Source organism: Passer montanus, unplaced genomic scaffold (assembly GCF_014805655.1).
Source record: "Passer montanus isolate IOZ18808 unplaced genomic scaffold, ASM1480565v1 scaffold55, whole genome shotgun sequence".
Lineage (NCBI taxonomy): Eukaryota > Metazoa > Chordata > Aves > Passeriformes > Passeridae > Passer > Passer montanus.
The window spans coordinates 2,927,003-2,950,937 of NW_024370485.1; the positions used below are offsets into that span (position 1 = coordinate 2,927,003).

General features: G+C 44.1%; 1 protein-coding gene and 1 long non-coding RNA gene across 2 annotated transcripts in view; both read left to right on the plus strand.

Annotated features, from left to right (window-relative positions):
- The first annotated feature begins 5,364 nt into the window (after positions 1 to 5,364).
- LOC120510046 lies at positions 5,365 to 11,104 on the plus strand. The gene is made up of 3 exons (XR_005629405.1): positions 5,365 to 6,655; positions 6,736 to 6,924; positions 9,623 to 11,104. It is a non-coding gene; the product is annotated as an uncharacterized LOC120510046 (long non-coding RNA).
- Positions 11,105 to 13,984: 2,880 nt separating this feature from the next.
- Positions 13,985 to 23,935, plus strand: part of MYH9 (myosin heavy chain 9) — a 71,819-nt gene continuing 61,868 nt past the window's right edge. The window contains exon 1 of the mRNA XM_039725379.1: positions 13,985 to 14,128. The gene's annotated coding sequence lies outside the window, so the exon portion shown is untranslated. The remainder of the gene's footprint in view (positions 14,129 to 23,935) is intronic.

Genomic DNA, 23,935 nt, shown 5'->3' on the forward strand with positions numbered 1-23,935 from the left:
CTCAGGGCTTTCTTCTGCTGCTGCTGCCTCTGTAGCTTGGGGCAGTCACTGGCCCAGGTCTACCCTGCCCAGTCCACCAACACCACAGTACCAAGACTTATGAAGACACCGTAGGGATTGCTCATTAAGCCAGAATCCCAATATTCCAAAAGCCACTGCTGATTCAGTTATATAACATTTTGCCTACCATATCCCAAAGACAGCAAGATAAAAGTGTTGAGGTGTCCCTTTTTCACTTAACTCCTTCAAAAACACCTGCTGGCTCCCCAAGTAATGGGTGGGTTTTTTTATGCTTTGAAGGTTGTGCCTCATGCTCGTGACATCACAGCAGTGATGTGTTGCCCTCTGGCAACATCACCAGAGCAGAAAATTATTTCTGTTGTCTTCCAGACGTGGCTACTGACTGGTACACCCTGTCTCCCTGAGCTTCAGGGTTACTGAAGCAGAGTAATAGCTGAGAAGTGAGTAATCAAGAAGCTACCTGACCAGATTTAAACCTGACTGTAAACATCTTCTCCAACAATAATGGGAAGGAGGATCTGTGCCTGCTAAGGTGCAGAGCTGCTGCAGGAGGACCATGCACAGTTGTCCCTGGGACTCAGTGTGGATGGCATTCACATACCACACCTGCAGGAAAGCTCTGCTCACAAAAACCAGCACAGCTCCAGGGCCTTGAGTGAATTTGCACCCATTTTTATGACCTAAACCCCTGAATCAATATTTACCCGAGAGGCGGATGCACAGCTGCCCTGGGATGCTGTGTACACACACGGACAAATGCTGGTGCTGTGCATGCACACCCCAACACTCACTCGAAGACTCAAGCTTCTACAGGCAGGCAGAGACACCTGCTCTCCCTCCTCAGGCTGCCTCAGGATGGTCCTTCACATTTGCAAGAGGGACACTGACAAACTGGAGCAACTCCAGGGCAGAGTATGAAGCTGCCCCAGGGAACTGCATCATCTGACACACGGGCAGGGTCTGAGGGAGCTGGGTTGGTTTGCAAAGGGACAAGAAAGCTCATGAGGGGGACTATCTAACCACTGACTTCTACTACCCAAGTGGGGGTTATGTGAAAGGTAAAGCCTCATTGCCAAAAGATGTGCTCAGTGGAAGGACAAGAGGGAAAAGATGGTGGATTTGCCATCCTCTGAGTTTTTCAAATCCCACTTGCATATGGCCCTAAGCACCCTGATCCAACTTTAAGGCTGGTCCTGCTCCAAGCAGATGATTGACCTAGAGATGTCCAAAATTACTTCTTATGCTAAATGATGCTGTGATTTTGGTAATGGTACATATTTGATAGCAAACATTCTTTAATTCAGATACTCATTACAACCACTTGCATGTGGGATGCCGTAAGAACACTTGTGACCAGCCACACAACTGAAATAAATTCATTCACAATATCCCTGAAAAGGAGGCTTTCTGGTCTCTACTGAACTTCAATTCCCTCATAGTTTCTGAGCAGCTTGTGTTCTGGCTGCTCATGACTGTGCATTTTCAGCACCTCTGTAGCAGGCATGTAGTCAACTGTACCAAGGAAATTATCAAACTGGAAACATCTGTCTTTCTTTTGATTCAGGGTTGTTTCCAGCTGAATCAGCTGGCTGTCATCTGAGACTGGCAGTGGGAGTGTGAAGATCAGAGGAGGGAGGGGAATAACCCTCCTTCAGAGACTGCTCAGACTTGGGTTGGCTTTACAGAGTCATCAAACCCCAACCCTGACCCTTGAAAGGCTGACAAGAACACGATGTTCCACCTTTGCAGGCTAATCTAACCCATGTTGCTCATCCCCGGGCAAAGTGTGCACAGCTCATCTTTCTTGAGAAAGAGAAAAAAGATAAAGGGTGGCTGTGTTGTAGGCTTAGGAGAGAGTATCTCCTCAAATCACTTCCATCTGTGGACCACTCTCACAGCTCCTGCCCCTCTCTTAAAATAGGTGGTGTGAGATCTATAACAACTCAGTAGGTGGTAGGGAAGGTCATTACATCTGGCACTTCTGCAAATTGGGGTGTCTGAGAACTGGTAAGTCCATGTAGGAGCATCTAGCCCGGGCATTTCTGCAAGTCAAGGACAGCCCCAGTTACGAGAAGTGTATCGTAGAGGAAGCTCTTAGTGCCTGTTTCATAGTCCAGAGATGAACTGCCTCTGCAGTGCTGAATATGACTAGTTTTGGTGAAGGCTGCTGAGGCCTGGCTTTGTCAGTGTGTGCTTTGCCCTCTGGAAAACCAGCCTTCCACAGCTCCCAAATGTCATGGCTAACCCTTGCCTCCTGCTCCTTCCCAAATCACACCAGTATTCATGGAGGGAAGCGGGTGCTGTAACATTCTACTTTATTTTCTTTTCCCCCTCCTGTTGGGAGAAATCGAGTCACACCAGAGTGATGGCTATGGGCTGGTAGAAGGCTGAAAAAAATTAATTTACAGCCTGAATCCCCACTCACCATACCCTCTTCCCCATCCCAGGCAACATAGGCATGTGGCTTAACTTTTCATGGCCTTGGTTTAATGAACTCGTGTCAGGAATTTAATGTGCATAGCAACCTTATCTGATGACAGTGACATTTTCAGCATGTTTATGTTCAGTTTTATTTGCAAACCGTTTCCAGCATAGTTCAGCTGGGTGGATTGGACAGGGCTGAAATGTGTAAGAACCCAACACACACACTGGAAGCTCAGCCAAAGTTACTGGGGGGCTCTTGAAGCACATCCATGGGCAAAAGGATCTGCACATGAGTTTGTGCACCAGATTTTCCAGCTGCAGCCTTTCACACACTCGTGTCCAACAAGCAACGCTGGGGGGGCCATGGGGAGGGTTGTTTGTTTTTTCTTCCTTTCTTTTTTCTTCCAGTTCTCAGTACTGTCACAACCAGATGAGAATAAGTTTCCCACGTTGGCTGTGGGGGCACTCTCCAACCCAGTGCTCCCTGATGCCTACAATATTACAAAAGCAGACGTCTCTGCTTCACCACAGCTCCAGCTAGTAGGAGTTATGGGGAGAAGGGGAGGGGAGCCGAGGCGTTTTGTAGTTTGAAATTTGAACAGCTGGGATTCAGCAAGGGTTCCCAGGGTTTTTCCCGGGAAGGAGGTCAGCGGCTTGGGCAGGCAGATAGCCTGGGAGCAAACATCAGGAGTGCCCCTGGAGGCTCCACCTCCGCAGCTCTGCCGCGACTGGAGCGCTCTTGCCCTTATAAGGCTGCGATTGTCACAAGGAAAAAGAGCCATAAATAGTTGTGTGATTGTTACCTGCTTCGCTATTCCCAAGTCAGGCTCTTCCTGCGTGCAGCTTCCAGAGCTCCCCTCCCCACTCCAGCTCCAGAAAGGCAGTGTTTCCCATGTCTCTGCACATGGATGTGCAAGTCCAGATCATGAGGTCCAGTTTCTGCAGGTACTCTGCCCTGCACAACTCCTTGCTTTGGCCTTTGTAGAAAGTCTCCTGCCTGGGACTGTTCAATTGTTTTACAAACTGTGCTGCAGGAGAGAGGCTGTGGTTCACCCGTGTCTTTCTTCAGCAGCTCAAGGGCCAAAAGTATCCTTGGTTTGAAGGGTGTCACTTTCATGCTTTGATTTTGGGTGTATGAACAGGGTAAGGTGTTGGAGGAGAATGCAAAACAGTAGATCAGGGCAAAATAAGACACTTAGCAAAAATTGCAAGCTGCCCTATGTTTCTGTTTGCTTCTTTTCCAGCGTGTGAGATCCATACCTAAATGCAGAGAAGACCTTGATGTCTCCTGGAAGGAGATCATGATGAGTAAGACACTGGGGGCTGAGCAGCAGCAAAGTCTTAGACCAGCAATCAGGAGACCTGGTGTATCCGTCAGACAATTATTTGCCTGTTTCCTGATGTGGTTGAGTTTTACCCCTTCCCCCTTCTCAATTTTTCTCTAAGTAATGAAGCAATTCATTGTCAGTGCATATTTTAAACACTGACTCTCTTGGTTCCTGTCTTAGACCCAGCACACGCTTCCCAAAAGTTTCCTGTGGGCCCCAACTCCAGCAGTTTAAACATTTTCCATCCTACGTGCAGTAGCCGTGTGCTGCCGTGGGGTCCTCAGCTCCCTGACTGCCTGGTCACTCAGGGTAGGACCTGTACACGCTCCCTGCCCGAGACCTGCTGCAGCCATTGAGGCCACGCTCAGCCTTTCTTCACTTCTCATCACGCTCTCACACTGAGTTTTCCTGGTCTGACTGAGCTTGAAAGTTCTTTGGGGAAAGCAGCAAGAGCTGATCATGGCTTCAGAATCAGTCTGTGCTACTGCAATACAGGGAGAAGGGAAGAGTGGTTTGATGTGCAGCAATAAAGGTCGGAATGCCTATCTTCCCTAGGCTATTTGCAGTCTCTTCCAGAGAGGAGAGGCAAGTTCCCAATAAGAACTGCTGTGCTTGGGAAGCTGCCACTAAGAATTATGAGTTTCCCCCTAGACAGTCTTTTCCAAGTCTGCTGGCAGGATGGGATACGCAACCTCCATTGGGAATGTTGGTAGAACTACTATTTCCCCAGTCCCACAGAAATGCTACTCCCCTGCTTTCTGGGCAGTTCCTTGGATACAAAGACAACTTGGAGTATCTGGTGCCTTCCATGTTGTAAAGGTGTTGGGCAAACAGCACTATCAGAGGCAGCAAGAGAAGTGTGGCACTGACTGGAGACTGAATCATAACGTGCTTCTTCCAATACCATGGATTCACATGCCTTGCTCGACCTTTCTCCAGAAATTAAACAGAAAACAAGATTAGGGAGCAGCAGCGTGAAAGGTTTCCTGCTAACACAGGGTGAAACACGTTTGGTGTTAAGATAGCAGTCATCCTCATAGTACAGTTTTCCATCCTCGGGACTGCCTCTCTTCGCGGCAGAAGGACAGCCCCGAGCCCCTGGGGTTTGCTCCTTCCCTCGGCAGGAGGCAGAGGCAGGAGGAGGAGGAGGAGGAGGAGGAGGTTGTCCAGCCTGGGTGGCTGCGCTGCCCTGGGGACAGCTCGGTGCCAATGGGTGAGGTCACCGCCGGCAGGGAGGAGGGCAGGGGCCGCTCCTTTCCCAGCTGTTGTGTGTCCCGAGTTCCAGCACACGCTGAGCAGCCTGCCAGCACCCGGCACGCAAGGAGATGTCCGGAGAAACTGCAGCCATTCTCACTTTCCTCTCTTTCCTCCTCCTGGAGGGGTGAGGGTAGCAATCATTTTAGGGCACACAAATCCTGAATCACATTCTTTCACATCCCCAGGCATTTACACCCAGAGTCACTTCCATTTGCAATTTTAGAGGGGACTTTACGCTGAACTTAAAAGACCTTGGTCTCTTGTGTCCTGAAGAAGCACCAAAAAAAATATGCATCTTTAAGTACTTCTAATTATAGTGGTATTTTTCCTCCTCCCTTACTTATTTTCCTACTTGGGTTTGGTTTGGATTTTTTTTTCCTTACTAATTAGAAAACTAATTTTAGAAATTAGTCTTGTCCACTCTGGAAACCTAATAGAAAATTAGTAAAAATGCAATAGCAGGAAAATGAAAGTAAGCCTGGGGAAAGGTAATTGTTTATAACTGAGGGGTTTTGTTAACTCCTGTGCCTAATTAACACACTACAAAGGGGAGCCTTTGTTGAAACTTCCACACCCTGCTTTCTCAATTAAAGTACAAGAGAGATCATCATAAAAAGAGCTTGGAGACAGCTGGTATGTCCCCTAGCAAAGCTAAGCCTGATTTAGCATTCCTTAAACTAAAAAAAAAAAAAATTAAATAAAATCCTCAAAAACCAAAACCCAACAATACCAAACATACACATACTCGCTTTCTTTTTCTGCATGTGATTCTTTTTCTCCATGTAATGCAAAGCTCTTTCTCATTAGTTCCTAGTAGCAACAAAAAACCCTTAAATTATGATCCTCATTGCTGATGTGTTTTTAGCCCACAGGAAAAATGGGCTGGGGTGATTATTTTCAGGGTTATGATGGCTGGTTGAAGAAACTTTGCAGGAAAGCTGAATCATTGGGTGAGCATCTTGTTTTCATCTTTTTTTATTTTGCTATCCCACATCTAAGGGGTGGCTTATGAAAATTCAAAAGGCTTTTATACATGTACATTCCTCTATAAAGAGTCAAAGAATTACAGGCCTCTGCAGTCTCACAATTAGCTGCAAACTTAGGTATAGGTGTGTGTTTCAAGCTCAGGGTTAGATGCAGCTGTAATCAGGAGCGTGGTAGAGCAGTAAGAGGCTTAAGGGTGCTTTAACTTTATGTACAAACAAAAATTCAAGGAGGGAGAGGACAGGATTTACCACAGGTTGAATAACTTACCCCATTAGGTAGAAGAGAGCAGTGCTACCTTATTTTGTGTTTTAGGTCTGTGTCATGCTTGGGTTTATAACTCAAAGTCCAAATAATATTCATAATATTCTCTTCCACAGAAAACCTTTTAACCTCCTTTTTTTTTTTTTTTTCTTCCTTTCTTCCCTGGGACCAGTGCAGTGCAAGAAGGCAGCAGTGCTTGCAAGACTCCTTACATCTTGGCCTAACACAAGTTGCTACTTCACCTGAAGGAATTCCAGAAGTCCCTGAGCACCTCTGTCCTGCGGGTTTGATTCCTCTAACACTTTCCTGTCTCTTGGTAGCTAAGAAATTGCAGAGCAGGTGCTAGCCTGGGCAGCTCAGAAATCTGCTACTCCTCAGTGAGTTACTGATTTTTTACCAGAATTGGTGTGTTATAAGAACACACAGGACGCCCAGTGAGTTGCTTTCTTTGTTCCAGAGTAATCCCAGGAAATGATGATCTGATAAATGGGAGAGAAGGGTGACTGTGTTAAATGGAGCTCATCTTCACCTCATCTGAAAGGAGGCTTCCCACAGTGATGGCACCTCATGTATCTGTGTTGGCAATGTCTCACATCCTACAAAGCTAATGCCTCAGGAAGTCCTGGTGAATTTCTGTGTCAGCACGGTCAGTTCACTCTTCTGGTCCATCCCCCTGACCCAAACCCGGGGCTGAGAATAAGGGTAATGCACAGATCTTTGTGCCCAGCTTCCTGCACTGCTCCATATGTTCCCAAAGGCAGAGCAGACCAGCAAAGCCATACAGAACAATCCGTGCTTACAGTAGGAAGCTGAGGAGCTGGGAGAATTGAAGAGGCTCTCAAGGGAGCAGGAAAAAAAGTCCTAAATGTGGGAGGGAATCTTGGCAGAAATTAAAGGGGGGTTGTTGAGCAAAGCATGCACGGGCTCCAGATGCACAGAGCTTGCAATATGTTATGCTGAGAATCTGTGGGTGTGTTTATAAGACCTGCCACTGACTTGCAAGCACAAAGGATGTAGCCTCCTCTTATCAGAAAAATGTGGACTTCAGCCTTGCAGAAGAGGGAGAATGAACGTTGGGTCTTCTTTCTGGTTGTAGCCTGACAGAATGATCCCAAAGTTTGGTTTTGACTGGACCAACTTTGGTTTCTGGCAGATAAAAGTGGTGTCTTTAATTGGGGCAAGGCTATAAACTAGTTAGTTCCCCTGCAGTTCCCACAACAAAGCTACAGTGGGAATCTGGATGACTTTCTACAGCACTGGAAAAATCCCTTGCTCTTAACATCTCTTGGGCATACTAGAGAATTTCAAGCTAGTTTCACTTTGTCCTCAGCCAGCTTCCTGAAATGAGAACCACAGGGCCACTTCATTTGAGCAAATATTTGGCCTTGATTACTGTAGCAGACTGAGCCCAAAAACAAACAGCAGACATGGGATAAACTGAGAGGCACCATTAGTGGAGAAGAATCTCACACAGTAACCTGGGGAAAGGCAGCAAGCTGAAAGTAGGGGTGCTTTCTTGGTTTTTTGTAAGGAGGGTGTAAAAAAAAGGGTGATAAAATTCATCCTGGAAGAGGGAAGTGAACATTCAACTAGATGCCTTTTGTTTTGAGGTCTGTTAAAGGTGGCTGATGCTGAAAAGCAATTAAAACAATGAATAAATTTTGTGAAGTAGTTAAATGCTGTGACTCTTATGTTTTCACAGAACCAAGTCCTGTTTTTTTATAACACAATCACTCTGCTACTGAATTCTCGGTTCTGTGAAAACAGGGTCCAGCCTGAGACCTTCAGAAGGAAAATAGAAGCAAAGGTGGCAGAAAGCTCTCCACAGCCCTACCTTATCAGAGTGAATTAAACAGAGTTTAGATGGATTTGTCAGTCTCTCTAAAGTGTACTTTCCTTATCAGTACCTCACCCAAGCCTGGCTTGTCATAAGCATGACAGGTGCAGGGTGACAGAAGGGCAGGATTCTGTTCTCCTTTCAACTTTTCTCTGCTAAGAGGAATGCCCCCAAGCCCTTCTGAACTCAGGAATCTGAAGCATTTCTTACCCCTCTGAGAAACAGAGAAGGAAAAGGAGGTATTTGAGATGTTAATAAAGGCTCCTTAGCAATTGTTGAGCAGGGGAGCTGTGAGGCCAGGGCAGACAAGCCTAAAATTTTGTACTTGCTGAATTATCACTGAAGGAGCTAAGGTGTAACAGATGCTGTGAAAATGATTGTTTTCTTCAGGGGAAAAAACCCACCAAACAAAACCAACCGGAAAAAAAAAGTCCCACAGTTACTGTGCTTTTCTTAAGGCAGATAACAGGATGTTTTCTGCTGGCATTTAGGACAAGTCTGGGTAGGTCCAAGGCAGGAAACTCAGATTCCTGAGTTCCAAAACTGAGTTTTGGGACAAAGATTCTTTTGCGGGATAGCTTGTATTCGTGTTGGCCCTTTTGTATACTGGTGTTGGATACCAGCTTTTCTGAATTTAAAACTGACTAGAACATAGTGAGCAGCAAGAGAACAGGGCTAGAGGAAACACATTTGGAAGAGGATATAATGAACTAAAAAATGTCTGTTGCTTAGCATTGTGGTTCCATTTAAATGGCAGAGGTACCTCTTGGATGTAAAGAGCTCTGGGCCATTATTCTTACTATGTCAGATCAGGAATGTGGTGTCTGTAACCATGCCAAATGGAGTTGTAATCTCATCTCAGGGACTGGAGGAACTCACAAGCTCCAAGAAGACTTTGCCTCAGAGAGAAGTTTTCATCTAGGTGTGTTTCTGAGGATATTTCATGACTTCAGAGCACAGCTGTTTGATAACCTGCTTCCCCAATAGGGTCCTTTCTACAGGATTGTGTCATTTGCATTTTATTGAAAGAAAGGACTCTGGCATGTGATAAATATACTTACTGCAGTACAGTGGTAGAGAAGTGTGCCTCTGAATGGTATCCCAAATGACCACTGGTATGTAAATGGTTTGTTTTTCAGCAGCAGATCTTGTCATTAATGTATTGAGAAAGTAAAAACATGTTCCTCTTTTACTAAAGTTGAAGCAAGAACTACAATGAGAGAGCAGGAGCTCAGCAGGTTGTTCACGTGGAACTGTGTGGGTGGAGGGTTGGGGAGAGGTGAAGAATAGAATAAGTGTTTTAAATGCTAGAGTATGCCAGGTACAGCTCCTCCCTTCCTCCCCTGTCTTGGGGTGCACATATATTTCCTTCTTAAATTTTCTCCATCAGCAAAGCCAATTAAAAAAAACTCCCATCACAGTGCCTCAGTTGTGCTGATGCCTCTCTCTGAGGGCCTATAAACTAGATCAGTGAACTGATCTTTTTTTCTTGACCTTCTTTTTTTAGCTGTTCTTCAGTGATCCAGTGTACAATATGACTTTTTAAATATCTTCACCATCACTGCTGGAGCAGTGGTAAGCTATGTCACAGCACTAAAACCAAATGTCTAGTGGGAGAATAGGCAACACCTTAAACCAGTTTTGCTGATGAAGAGGGCATGATGGAATTGCACCTTGCCATGCGAAAATGAGCAAATTAAGCCTTGCCTTTTCTACAGCCATGCCGGAAGATGGGTAGTTCTGCCAAGAGTAACATCATTCTGAAAGAAAAGGACTACTCTCCTCCTGACATCTGCTCCTGGCTGCTTCTGAGACAGGTTAGCCGGGACACATTTCACTTACTTGTTCTCTGACACACACACCCCTCCCAGCCCTCAGGGGAAACATCACTTGCTTTCACTCCTTCCACATCTCTTAAGATGGCTTTCCACCTTTCGCACTCTCACAGTTTGGATCTGGCATTTGGTTTAGGAGGAGAACAATAAAGAATTGGTATAAAGGGAAAAGGAAGTTATGTGCTAATGCGTGGTGCTTAAATTGCAGACAAATTTCAGGTTGCTCAGAGGCACAAAGTCCGCAGACATAAGTGACTTTCTTCCGCAGACCTGCTTCCAAAGAGCCAGTTCCTTTTGCACCTGAAAACGCTTCAAGTTCTCATCTGCATTTATAGCTGCTGCTTTGTATGTGTGTATCTATTAAAGCCAGTTCAGAGCTGCTTCTCTAAAGAAATTCTAATTATGAATCTGCACTGAAACAACTAAGGTTTCGAGTTTTGCAAAAGCAGAGCTCAGGCTTCTTAGCAACACCAGATTGTGACATTCTCCAGATCTGTACATGTGTGGTTTCTGTCTAAAGCCACTGTGGTTAGAGTTTAGCAATGTGAGTCCTTCCATGGAGTAAACACCTTTTGTCTCTGTCACTCTTCTTGTTTCACTCTCTCCATCTTGTCAGTAAGAAACTAGTTTTGGAAGAGGATTTTTTCTGCCCCCCAAAGCATTGAAAATTATTCACCAAAATTAATTTGGCCATTTTTATCTGTTTTTCAGATACAAAAATTAAATGTCCCTACATTTATTGATGATCAATGAAGTGCAGGCTTCTCCCAGGGCTTGCTGTTTGCCAACAAATTTAAGCAAAGTTTGTTTGCAACAAACTTAAGACCAAACTGGTCTTGGATTAGACCAGTGTAGGGGAAAACACTGTAGTTCAGCAAAGTGGCTCTTTGTCTGGTGTGTAAAAGCTGGTGAAGTATCTCTGGATGCTTGCTGCCTCATATATTTGTTTCCCTCTGGAAATACCACAGTGCCATTAATCTATTCCCATCAAACTGGTAAAACTGTTTTCTGTTTAGATGTTTTCCAGAATTCAGCAACCATTACAGGTTTGTTCTTCCAAATCATGCTGGCTTGCAAACACTGATGGAAAATATGAGTGAAGTTGATCAGAAAGATCCACATAAGCATCCTGTGAATTTGTAGAAAGTAACAGATGTATAAAATCAGTACGAAAGCTCTTTTAGTCATGTTTTTCTCTGAGGTGTGTCCCCTTTCCTGGGTAACATCCTGCCAACAAAAACCTATTGCACTTGTTTTCAAGGTAATCAAGCTACAGAACACAGACATTGAAAATCTGACTTGCCTCAAGTATGGCACATCTACAAATCTGACCATGAGACACACAGAGTTTTCTATAGAGGTGGGATACACTTTTTGTGAAGGAGGAGGATGGTGTAAACCTGTACCAGTCTGTGTTCTGAACTCAGTTTTGATGCTTTACTGATGAAGCCATCAAGAAAGTTTTGATATCAATTAAACAGGAATGGGACCAAGTTCTTAGATTTATATTTAAAAAAAAAAGTGCCAAACCTTAAGAAGGCAGTCCAGTCTGACCTTAGTCTTAAATCTGAGCATTAGGAGGAGAGAGAACATACGTGTGAGAGTCAGAGAAAAATAAAATAATTTAAACTACCAATAATATACACTCTTCAAAAATGTCTTGTGTGCCTTTTGTACTTGCTTTCCTAAGTAAGATTGGCTACTTTTCCTCCTTTAAAAGCTCAGTTTAGACTTGATACTGACTGCTTTCCTTTGCTTACCTTTCCTTTCTCAGACACATGGCTGATGATGCAGCTTCTCATATTCTTAAGAAGCTTTTGATATATTTGGTTACCTCCACTATTTTCATTCTGCTTAATTTTTGTGGGAGAACTTAAAACCATGTTGTTCAGCTAGGAAATATCTGTTCCATATGTTGGTCACTTTTTTTCATGGCTCAATATGAGCCACTGGTTTGACCATAGAATCATGGAATGGTTTTGGTTGCAAAGGACATTAAAGATCAGGCAGTCTCAACTCCCCTGACATGAGCAGGGACACTTTCCACTAGACCAGGTTACTCAGTACTCCATCCACTCTGTCCTTGAACACTTGCAGGAACGGGGCATCTACAGCTTCTCTGGGCAACCTCTGCCAGTGCCTCATCACCCTCACAGTAAATCCAAAGCTATCTGTTTATGTGAGTAGCTGTCACAATTCCAGCTTCCTTTCATTTTCTAGCTTGAAGTACTAGCAAAGATGTATATTCCTGTATATTCCTTTCTCGTGGCCAAATTAAATTCTCATTTGTATTTTGCATCTGTATTTACATTTCTCACCTCTGCCTCTAACAGTGACACTTCTGTGTCCCTGATACTCAGCTGTAGAATCACCTTTCAGTGATTTCTCCCACTGTCTTCTGTGTCTTGAGATAAAAATGTCTAGGATCGTTTCCAAACTGCTGCAGTGAACCTTTCTAAGCCTTAAGTGTTTCACTCAGACAAGAAACACTTACTATAGATACTTCTCCACTAACTTCCCTCTTTATTCAAGCCTCTTTAACTTAATTTGCCTCTTCTGCTTTGATACTGCCACCAGTAAATTTTGCTTTGTATCTTCTGTCACTGGCATCTACATCTGCAAATGTACCCTCCTTGCACAAAGTAGGAAGTCATAAAGGGAAGGAGCCTTGCATTTCTGTATGCCCATAAAGTGTGCAGTAAATCTTATCTGCTTTTCTGGATCTGACATATGGATTTAGATATGCTGTGCTCTTCTCAGACGGACTTTGGTCTCGCATCCTGGCTATTGCTTCCTCCTTTAGCTCATCCTGAAGTTCCACTTAATCTAAGGAGGCAGAATTACACCACCTTTGTCTTTTCACACATCAGTGTTTCAGCCTGCCTTTTAAAGTACATTTCAGGCCTCTGTGAGCATGTGCACTGGCTGTTCAAACACCTCAGCAGCATCAGGGGCTGCTCACACTCATTTCTGCCTCAGTTTTGTCCATTAGAGTCCAGTGAAAGGACAGAAGATTTTTCACCTTCCTGGGTGAAGGATCTGGAGGAAAAGTCTTATGAGAAGCCGAGGAACCTGCAGTTGCTGAGCCTAGAAAAAAGGAGGCTCAGGGGAGACCTTATCAATCCCTACAACTGCCTGAAAGGAGGCTGTAGCCAGGTGGGAGTCAGCCTCCTCTGCAGGCAGCCAGTGACAGGGTGAGATCATGGCCTCAAGCTGAGCCAGACTGCACATTAGAAAGGCTTTTTTTCACAGAAAGTGATTAGACATGGGAATGGACTGCTCAGAGAGGTGGGGGAGTCACCATTCCTGGACGTGGCACTCAGTGCCGTGGTGTGGTTGACGTGGTGGCGCTCGGTCATAGGTTGGACTCGATGATCTCAGAGACCTTTTCCAACCTAACTGACCCTGAAAGTAAATTTTGACTGTCATCTTCCTGCTGCAGGTATTTGGCACTACAACAAGGCTCAGGGGGAACCCCTTGGCCGGGACACCCGCAGCCCCAGCCCCGATCTCGGGGGAGTTCTGGCGCGGCCTCGGGACCCCACAGAGCCCCGCTCCCGCTCCCGGCCGCACCCGCTGCCCTCGGCAGCACCAAAGGCCGGCGCGGGGCATTGTGGGGCTGCCGCGCCGTGGGGCGTTGTGGGGGCGGCTCGGCCGGGCTCAACCCGAGCGGATCGAGTGGGGGAGCCCTACCCGATCTGCGGCCGGCGGGGTGGAGCTCTCGGTGCCCCCGAAACTCCGCAGCCGCCGCCGCCGGCGCTCCCCGCCCGAGCGGCCCCGGTGCCGAGCTGGGCGGGGCCGGGCGGGGCGCACGGGCGTTGCTAACGGCTCAACGGCTTCCTCAGCCTCCGCACACCTCGGCCGCTCTAATTGGTCATCGTGGCCGTCAATCTTCGGGAGCGGCGGCGCCATTGGCGGGCGGCGGCGCCGGGGGCGGGGCGGCCCCGCCCGGGCGGGCGGGCGGCTCAGCAGAGCCGGTGAGCGAGCGGCGGTCGCGGTGCCGCGGGAGGAGCCGCAGCCGGAGGACGCCGGGCGGGCGGGCGGCTCAGCAGAGCCGGTGAGCGAGCGGCGGTCGCGGTGCCGCGGGAGGAGCCGCAGCCGGAGGACGCCGCACTCTTGCCGTGAGGAGCGCAGCCGCCGCCGCGGCGTTTCCTTCCCTCCACCGTCGCCGGGCTCAGGTGAAGCCAGTCGGGCGGGGCGGTGGGCGCGGGTGGCTCCGGTTTGTCCCCCCTGGCGCCGCGCTTTCCTCTCTCCCTCGCCGGGTTTGGCGCCTCTTTGTCCGGCCGGGCGAGAAGGCTGCCGCTGTCCCGCCGCTCCGTCCCCGCGGGAGCTGCCGTGCCGTGTGCTCCCGTGTCCCCCCGTGCTCCGGGGCCGTGCGTGCCCGCGGAGTTGCCGCTGCGCTCCCGCACGCCCCGGGACCGGCCCCCGCAGGTGGGGTGGGTGCTCGGCGCTCTTGGCCGCCGGGGCCGGCTCCTGGCCCTCCCTCCTTCCCTCCCTCCTCCCCTCCGCTGCCCGGGCCGCGGGGGCAGCGGGCAGGGGCCGCCGGGCAGCTGTCAGGGCTGACAGCCCTCCTGCAGCCACCGCCATGGGCTTGGCTTCCGCCCGCCCGCCCGGCTCCACTTCCTCGTTCGGCTCGGGCCAGGAGAGAGGGAGGGAGGGAGGGAGGAGGGAGTGACAGGGCAAGATGAAGCTTGCACTGGGAGCTCTTGCAGATAGCTTGTGCTTTCAGGCATCACCTCCAACCGAGTAGTAAAAGTTCTCCGGCTTTGAGTGGTGTCTTTACCGGCTTGTCCTCGGTAGGTGTGGAAAGTAACAAGTTTCATAGCCCCCGAGCGTGGTGCCTGCCCAGGAAGTTTAATGAGAATTGCTCCTAATTTGCCTAAACGCAGGGTGAAATGAGTTTTAAAAGAATAACGCGCTTCTGGTAATAAAGGGGGATTTTTCAGAAGTAAACTGCGTTGGTCAGCAAACTCTGCATGCAGTGACTCTTTAATTCTACTTTCTTTTCCTTCTTACAATTCCTTTCCTTCTTTTTTTTTTTCCTCTCGAAGCACTGTTTGTGCTCCTGATCATTCTTCTTGTGTAGGTTTTTCTGCCATATCCTGTCACGATGTCCTGAGCCACACTCCATCAGAGTGGACTAAGAACCTAATCTTTTTTATAACTGGGCAGGTCTTCCAAAACAGAACAGTAATCTCTCAAACAATGCATTAAAAAAATATGCTTCAAACTTGTAAAGATACTGCAGTAGTCTGCAGGCCAAGGTCCATTTATAATTTGCCTGCTGTAAGGAAATACAAGGTAGCTTACATGGAGACTGTTGAACCGTGGATTGAGAGATTAAATTACACATTCTTGACTCTTGTATACATCTCCTATTCATAAGGCTGGGTATGGTAAAGTTTTAACTCCAAAGTAACAACCCTCTAATCAGTTGCTGCCTTTGTAAAATGCCTTTGAAATTAGTCACTAGGTCATGATGTGACTAAGTTCACTTATCGATGGCATTCCAGCAAAAATGGCAGCAAAAATCATGGTGCAGACATTTATTGACTCATAGATGCACTGTCTGCATCTCTAGTGCTCTCACAAGGTTTCAATGGGGTAAACAAATATTTTTATTAACTAGAAAGTTGTAATGAGGGGAAAGCAATTGATAAATGTAAGTGGCACAGAAGGGTTTTGAAGTTGTTAATCACAATTTCCCAAACTGTATAAACACAAAACTTCATACTAATCTGACCTTGTGAAAATAACTACAAGGAAATAATCCAGCTGTTCTGTGATGCTCCATATCAGGTGGAACTGCTGAAATTTATGTGTTCAACTTCTTGATAGTTCTGTTTATAGCACTTACTCATAGTGTGTGCACTGTCTTTATGGAGGTGGGCAGGCAAAATTTTCTATAACACTAAAGCAGAAGCAAAATAGGTAGTAGTGGGTAAAAATGGGGATCTGAACTTCTTTACTGACCTGAAACGTCAAAGTGAGTGTGACTGGTACCAAGCTGCTGGGTGACGTGGTTCCTTTTGGAATCTGGTGTTATCTCTTGGATGCTCGACTTACATAGCCAAGGTCTGACTTTGGAAGACCTGTGGAGAAGTGTTTGTGACCTCTGGAGAAGAGCTTGTGCTGCTGAGTAGCCTGTGTCTGTTTCTGTATAAACAGGAAGAAGTCAGGTTAATAGTCAGGTTCTGTCTGCCCCAAAAGAATGAGTGGAGAAACTGAAGTCCTCTTAATGGCCTTTGCATAGATTGTTAGGCTATTTCCACCATGGTCCTGGGTTGTTTTTTTAATTGTTTCTTTGTTTCTTTTTCTTTCAAGTTAGTCTTGTAAGAAAAAAGTTGCCAGATGATAATTTCATCTCAAGAGATAAAGAATAAGATTTTTTTCATTATTTCCTCTGGGTATATTTTGATGTGTTTCAGAATGTTTTAAGAAGACAAATAGCTTGTGAGAGCTACACCATAATCTTTTAAATGAATCTAATGAAAAAGTAATAATAATGAAAATAAAAACAACCTTGTCCAGTAAAATCATAAGAAAGAGAACAGAAAAATCTCTCACTTAGGAAGCTAAAATAATGTTTGTTCTCTAGTATGTTATTTAGGTATTATGCGAAATGTTGGAGAGTGTTCAAGCTGTGTAGCTGGTTGTAGCTCTAATACTCACTTCAAGTTGAAAACTGCCTTGCAGTTGGATGCCACAGGTGCTCAAGTCTCTTTGCAACATTACTTAGCACTGCAAATGTATCTGCTACAAATGCGAGCCTTGCATTTACCACTTCAACCAACTATCTTGAAAGCAAGAACTATTGTTATCTTGGAAGGGCTTTAAAAATAATGTACTGACTGTTTTCAAGTAATAATTCACGGGCTGGTCGTGTGTCAGGCTATTCACGGGCAGGTACTACTGGCTTTGTGAAAATACACTTCAGTTGTATGGGGAGATTGGTCTGTCTATATCCAAATTTCAGATTTGGTTCTGTTAATGTCCAGAACAAAGGAGACAGGACACTTGTCAGAAGTATTGTGATTTCTGAGCTGATTCTTCTCAGTCTTCCACCCCATCCCTAGGCCTGTGTCTTGCCCAGATTGATGTTGCTTATGGATTAGTGTGACTGTAATAGGGTGAGATTGTAAGTGGGCCCATGGGAGGTGCAGGAACTCATCTAGTTAATGCAAGGTTTACTGAAAGGGGAAGTCAAAGCTAAGGTTGTGTTATCCCCCACAGTACATCTCCTTTTTTGTGTGGTAGCTTTGGGTTATTGGGTAATATGCTGAAACTAACTGATGACTAAAGTGCATTTTAGGGGCTCATAATTAGTGTGCATGTCTACTAAAAGGTGTCCAAAACCTTAATCCTCAGTATATGATGTAATGTATTTTTGTTTGTTTGACTTAATAGTGCACTCAATGCCCTTTAACATAAATTTTTTTCTTTGATTTCTTGTGTAAATATCTCGTTACTCTTTGCTTTCTTAGTTTATAATTGAGGCAGAGCTGTTTGCATGTTAAGTAGAGAAATTGTGTGCCTGACATTAAGTCTTCTGTGGGTTGGAACAAAACTATAATAGCAGAGGATTGCCTACAGCAGCATTGTTTTTGCTGGCAGTTACTCTAACTTAATGGTGGCTCGGTGACCTTGTACCTTAAATTTCTTTTCAGTTTAACCACACCATGGTTCTAATTGAGTTTTCTAGTGTAGAAAGAGATGGAAACTAGCAACCTGATTTTAATAGAGTATGCTGAAGCAAAAACACAAATGCAACTTCTGCCCTGCAAGCTAATGCAAATGGGTGTTGTCCAACTAAATGAAATGCATCAATTTACAAGTTCGTCTTAATTATGGTTTATCCGCTTCGCTTTTCTCTTCAGTGGCTGTGAGAACTTGTTCAGAGTACTTGAAGTAATAATCTCAACACCGATTTGTCTTGTAGTCCTAGGCCACTGTAGTGGTTTAACAGTTTCTGACCTCACTGCAGCCCAGTTGTGTTCAGTGCAATGGCTTATCTCAATTTTCAATTAGTGGTCCCTTGGCCTGTTACTGTTCATCACAATATGTTGCCTTTCTGAGCATCCTGAAGAGTCTGGAGAACCACTAGTGTCTGCAGTGTTCTGGTGATGGAGCTGTGATGGATTTCGTTGTGTGATACTGCTGGAGCTAGTACTGCTAAGTCATGTCCTTTTTAACCACAGTGAAAGGGAAACTGGAAAATTGATCTGGCATACTTTGTCTACTGTAAATTATTTCTTGCAGAAGTATTACAAATGTATTGCTGCTGGTTGCAGAGAGGTATAATGAAATGTAATGCTGTATGCTGTGTCTTGACTTCATGACCTATTTATGAAATTTATGCCTGTAGAGTTTTGTTCATAGGGTTTGGATTCTGCTTGTCTTCATGACTAGAAATTTAAATTTCTTCTGATGGATGTATGCCGACTTTACTGAGAGCAGTAAATAAAACCACATGGGTAAGCAACTTCAGTAAACTCAGGCTAATAATTAATATGTAAAGGGAAACTTAACTTGAAAATCTGTATCATGAAGTCTTCTTAACTGATGAATACTTCCATTCATCAAGAGCTACCATTTTAATGAGTCTCGGCAGGAAATCCATTGTGATATATGCCTCTGCACACAACTGGAGTTCTGATTTGCGTGAAAGCAAAGTGGGCGTTCAGACTTGTAAGAAAAAAAAGGTTTAGAGAAATTTTACAGCTCTATTTTGTCAGTTGTGTGCAGTCAGAGGGTTTTTTTTTCCTGCTGGGTAGCTTCCTGTTTAAAATCTAAGACTTAAAGCATGCTCTTGTAATAGTTTACTTTGCTTTTTATTGTTTGTAGTGATGAGAGTACATTCACCTGTGTTGTTCTTTTAAGCTCAAGATTTGACCAGTTCATTTGAATTTAGACTCTTTTACACAACCTTGGAGGTGCAGTAGGTTTGACTTTGGTTGAAGTTGGTTATGGTCAACAATCAACCCAGTTAGTTTTAGTAACATAATTGTTTTAAATGTTCAAGAAAAAAAAAAAAAAGGAAACCTACAGCCAAATTTCAATTTTCTGTTTTTGTCCAAATGTGACTGACTTGACAGAACTGTAGTATCAGTTTGTAGGTCAATTGTTAGTAAGTTCTTTTTGACAGGGACTGTTATATGTAGGTCTCTTTGCCATTTGGTGCAACAGATTCCAATCTTTCTGTGCTAGAATTGATAAAATCAGTTATTTTGAAATGTGTGAACAAAGTAATTTCCATTGATGCACTATCAATTTAAGAAAAATAAACCTTATCTTAGGATTTAGATATATTTGAACAGATATAAGGTGTTTAGCTGAAAGAACTTCACAAGAAATATTGAGTGTAAATCTGAAATTAAACCAGTTAACTGGATTAGAATGTTGCTGGCTAAGGATTTGAAACTAGTTGGTTTATAAGGTAAATTGATTTTTGCACCTTTTCTTTAAATGTATATGAAACAAAATACTCTCAGTCTTCTGTTTTGGCTATATCAGTCATAGTTTAAAATGTAGAGGAAGGTATTGACATTTTGCTTTGGGTGGTTGTGAGGTTGAATAGTTGTGTGTTTATCAGTTAGTGAGTGAAACAGGTCAGAAGGGGAGGATTTGAGATGAAGATAACCAGAAACAGCAATTTATTTTGTAAATTCCTCATTGTGGTAACTGTCCAGAAAACAATTTTACTTCTTGCTTGTAAATGCATATGAAGTAGTCTAAGAAATATTTCTTATGTATTAGTGGAATTTTATTTTTTTAGCAGAATGCCACTTACATATATCCTGTTCTTCATAGTTGTGGTTTAGACGTCACTTTTTTCCATTGTTCGGGGATAGAAATGATTTTTATTCCTTTCTGATATCAAGTGTAATGTATTCAGACTTCTCAGAATTGTTTACGTGAATGGAAATATGGATGCAGATATACAGTAGACTACCTAAAATAGTTAAATAATTGGATTCTTGAAACTGTTGTGTTTCAAGTGGATGTGTTTGCTTACTGACCAAGTAAATCTTCTTTCTTACAGGAGCATAAATACCAAATAAGATTTCTCTACAAGCACAAAATCTCTCTAAATTGTGCCTTAAGATTTGTGACTTAACCCAGGCAATAAAAGCTGAGCGAACTGGTTTATGTTGCAATATGAATCTTTACAGCAGACACTAAAGTCTGTGACATTTCATTACACAGTAAATTATTGTGAATTGGTTTAATGGCCCTTTCCAAGTTTAATGCAATATATGATGGGAAAAGTAAAATGAGAACACACAAATGTGATGAGAAAGATGTATTAGTCATAAAATAAGGATTGCCAATTTATTAGGCAAATTAATGTAACTTCTAAAAGCTATCTGCATTGCCCGTGTATCACTGACATATACATGTGCAAAATCAGTTTATCTTCTTCTTGCACATGGTGGGAGGTAATCTTTTATGTGGCAAATCCTAATCTTTTTCCTAATGGGCAGAACTGTATAAATAAATTTTAGTTCTTTAGTGCTCAAAAAACTCGATGTAGACTTAAGTGATAAGTATCACCATGTTGTATTATTGCTAATTCTGTCAGGAAAAAGTACAGCTGCAGTTGTGGTTCAGCTCTTCTTCATGTAGATAAGGAGAAGAATATCAGAAGGGTCACAGGGTGGTTTGGGTTGGAAAGGACCTTAAAGATCATTTTGTTCCAATCCCCTGCCATGAGGGACACCTTTCACTAGGCCAGGTTGCTCAGAGCCCCATCCAACCTGGCCTTGAACACTTCCAGGGATGGGGCATCCATAATTTCTCTGGGCAGCCTGTTCCAGTTCCTCAGCACCACAGCCCTGCTGTGTATGTGGTGCTGGACAATGTTGTTAACTATGGTGGAAACATGAAACAGTTTGGCTACTCTGTGGTCAGTGTTTCCTTATGTTGTTTTTTATCCTTTTAGGGCAGGAAGCAGAACTTTATTGGAAAGTTTCAAATTATATTTGTTTCCTTGTATGGGAACCATGGAATGTCATATCAGTCACCTGTCAAAAGGAGATAATTTTCTTTTTTTTCCAAAAAAGTATTTTCTTGTATTGCCAGAATATATAAAATTGTATATGCCATATAGCCATGATTGTAATAGTCTAGACTAAGTCCTTACTTCAAGTGTCCTTGCTTTTACCGATTTGAGATTGAAAGATGAGTCCTTTCTTCTCCTCTAACACAAAAATCAGTGTTTCAGGAGATCCAGACAGGAGGGCACGGTTGGGTGAATTCTAAAATTAGCGATGCCTAAATGCTGTTCCTTTTTAAAGGCTGATATATTTGCCAATGAGAGAAGAAAGCACAGGTCAGGGAGGGAGCAGGCTAACCAGAAGACAAACTTGAGTGTTCCTCATGTGCTCTACCGCACCACGAGCTTTCTGTAGAACAATGCTTATAATGGATAGCTAAGAGGCTGTGCCAGACCTTGTATGCAATAGGAAATGCCACAATTTGGATTTTCAGACTATCTTGAACATTATATTTATGAGGTTAAGTATTTATAAACCAAATATAAATATAATACGAATAAAAATTTAAAAAAACATAAATACTTTCAACCTGGCTTCCTTATACATCCTGGAACATAAAGGCTATGTAGATTTTTCTTCTCTGTGTAAGAGTTGCTGTGTTCTCATGTCCAGAAAAAGTCATTCTTCAGACCTCTACCTCAGACATCACTGTCATAAACAGAGATATAGGTCTTCTTGCTGGAAGGGTTGCTGGAAGGGTTGAGAATCCAACTTGGACCCTGTAGAGGTGGTACACTTCTCTGTGTCAGGATTTTGCTTGCCATCCCCATAACTGCTGTAAATGTGCAGCAGAATGATTTGAAACAATAATAAAAATATGAGATGTAGCAGAAGGCTGCTTGTGCACAGTCTTAGTTTGGCACAGTAGGTTGATCTGAAAGTGTTTAGAGAAACCTCTGCTGCAAAGTAAAAATAATAATTTAAAAAATTATTTACTGGACATATTTACACTGATGCTTTGTTCTTTTCTTTATGAGCTGGAAGATGATTCGTAATATTGATGCTGAGATCAAAGCAATTTGTCAGTTAATGTTAGCAAGAGTAATTGTTCCTGTAAGATGACTTTATCTTGGCCAGGTAAATGCTAAATACTTGCATCTAAAAGGATGAACCAGCACTGCATTTTTTGTCTCTCTATTCAGGTGTAATTGTTTTATTCCTTGTTCGCTCTTGCAGTGAATTGAAACCCGGCATCGACAAAGATGACAGGGAGTGCTAATTGATGTATGTAGAGTTACCTTACACAGTGCCTCAGAGTTCTTGGCAGATCCCTTTTTAGCCTTAAATCAGAATATTAGGGAAGGAATGAAAAGTGACCCCGAGGTAACAAAGGTTAAAACTTCCTAAGCGCTTTCCCCCTCTCATGCAATGTCCGTAGGGAACTCTGCATGCCTGATCAGAACTTACCCGGGCCATTATGCCTCCTGAAAACAAGTCTTCCAGCAAAACAGCTTGAACAGCAGGGATGGGCTGCAATTTTCTGAACTACAGCTGTCTCCTTAAGTGGGATTACTTTGCTGAGTGGTCACGAAGAATGTGTTCTCCCCCTGGAATGTTTTCCTTGTGGGCACACTGTCTCTGTAAGAGGAATTCTCTCCTCTGCTGAGAAGGCATGTACTGTACTCCACTAATGAGAAACAACAGTTGCAGAAAGTGTATTATGCAGGATTGTAAACTTTGAATATTTATTCAAAGTGAATGGGGTTGGGTGGCAGCCAGCCTGGCTTTGTCATGCTAAAGACTGGACTTGAAATCAACAGAAGGCTACCCTCCCCCTCCCTAAATCAGTGTTTGGTGTGTTTAAACAGCGTGCACAGGCTTCATAGAGCTGATTAACTGTATTGGTGCCATCTACATGGTGGTGTAGTAGTCTTTATGTCTCCCTGAACTCATAAGGTGCAATTAAAATAGAGGCAAGCATACCCTCCCTAGCATTAACTTAGGGAAGCTATGCCTGGCTTTATTTGCCTGTAACCTAGAGTGGTTAATTACTGCATGCAGTGTGGTTGCCCAAGATTGTTCCTGTGCTTCTGTAGCCCGTGGTGAAGCCTGCATTATCCTGTTTTCACTCTTTGGTACCCAAAAGTAGCCTCTTCAGATTGGCATTACTATTTGCTAAATGCACGTGTGCTGTGCTTGTAGGACTGTTCTCACAGTCCTGCTGTATTTGAAGCCAGTGGAGAGAAAAGGTGACTATTAAGTGACATGTGTCTTGCTTGTACGTGGCTTTGTGGCCTTTGCATTTTACCATGGGCAGTCCCAGCTGCCAGAGCAAACCCCCTCTGTCAGCTGTCACAGTAGCATATGTGCAAGTGCTGCTTCACACATACCAGAGTGGTGCTTGGCAGCTGAGGAAGAGGGCTGGACATGAAGAAACATTTATTCCATGCTCATTTTTCTGAGGATGTATGTTGGGTACCTTTAGGCCACTTGGAAGATGCAGAAATGCCTTCAGTTTCTTTCTTTTGTCTTACCTGTAGTCTGGCCAGTAGGTCACTTCTGTGCAATAGAAGCATCACTTACACATTAGATAATTAGACTCCCCCCTCTAGGTTCTTAGAGCCCCACATACAGAGAGGGCACTTTAGTGCTCTACCTTGAGTTTAATTTACAGTAATAAACAGGATAGCTGGCAAGTCTGGGCAGCACTACAGTCAAACTGAATATGCAACAATAATTGCCAGCAAACTGCATTCCAGTTGTGAAATAAATCTTTCAACAATGTATTGTGTGCGTCAGACTGTGACTGGAGAGGGAAGCAGGGAACTACAGTAAGCCTAATAGCAGTCATTATGAATCCCAAATAAAGCTGAAATAGAAGAAATGAGTCTGCATGGCAGCATTCTGAATGCAAAGGGTTAGTGCAGCTCGGTGCCTTGAGCGTGGGGGGCTGCCTGTGAGGGGGTGTTAATTGCGAGCTCAGGTACT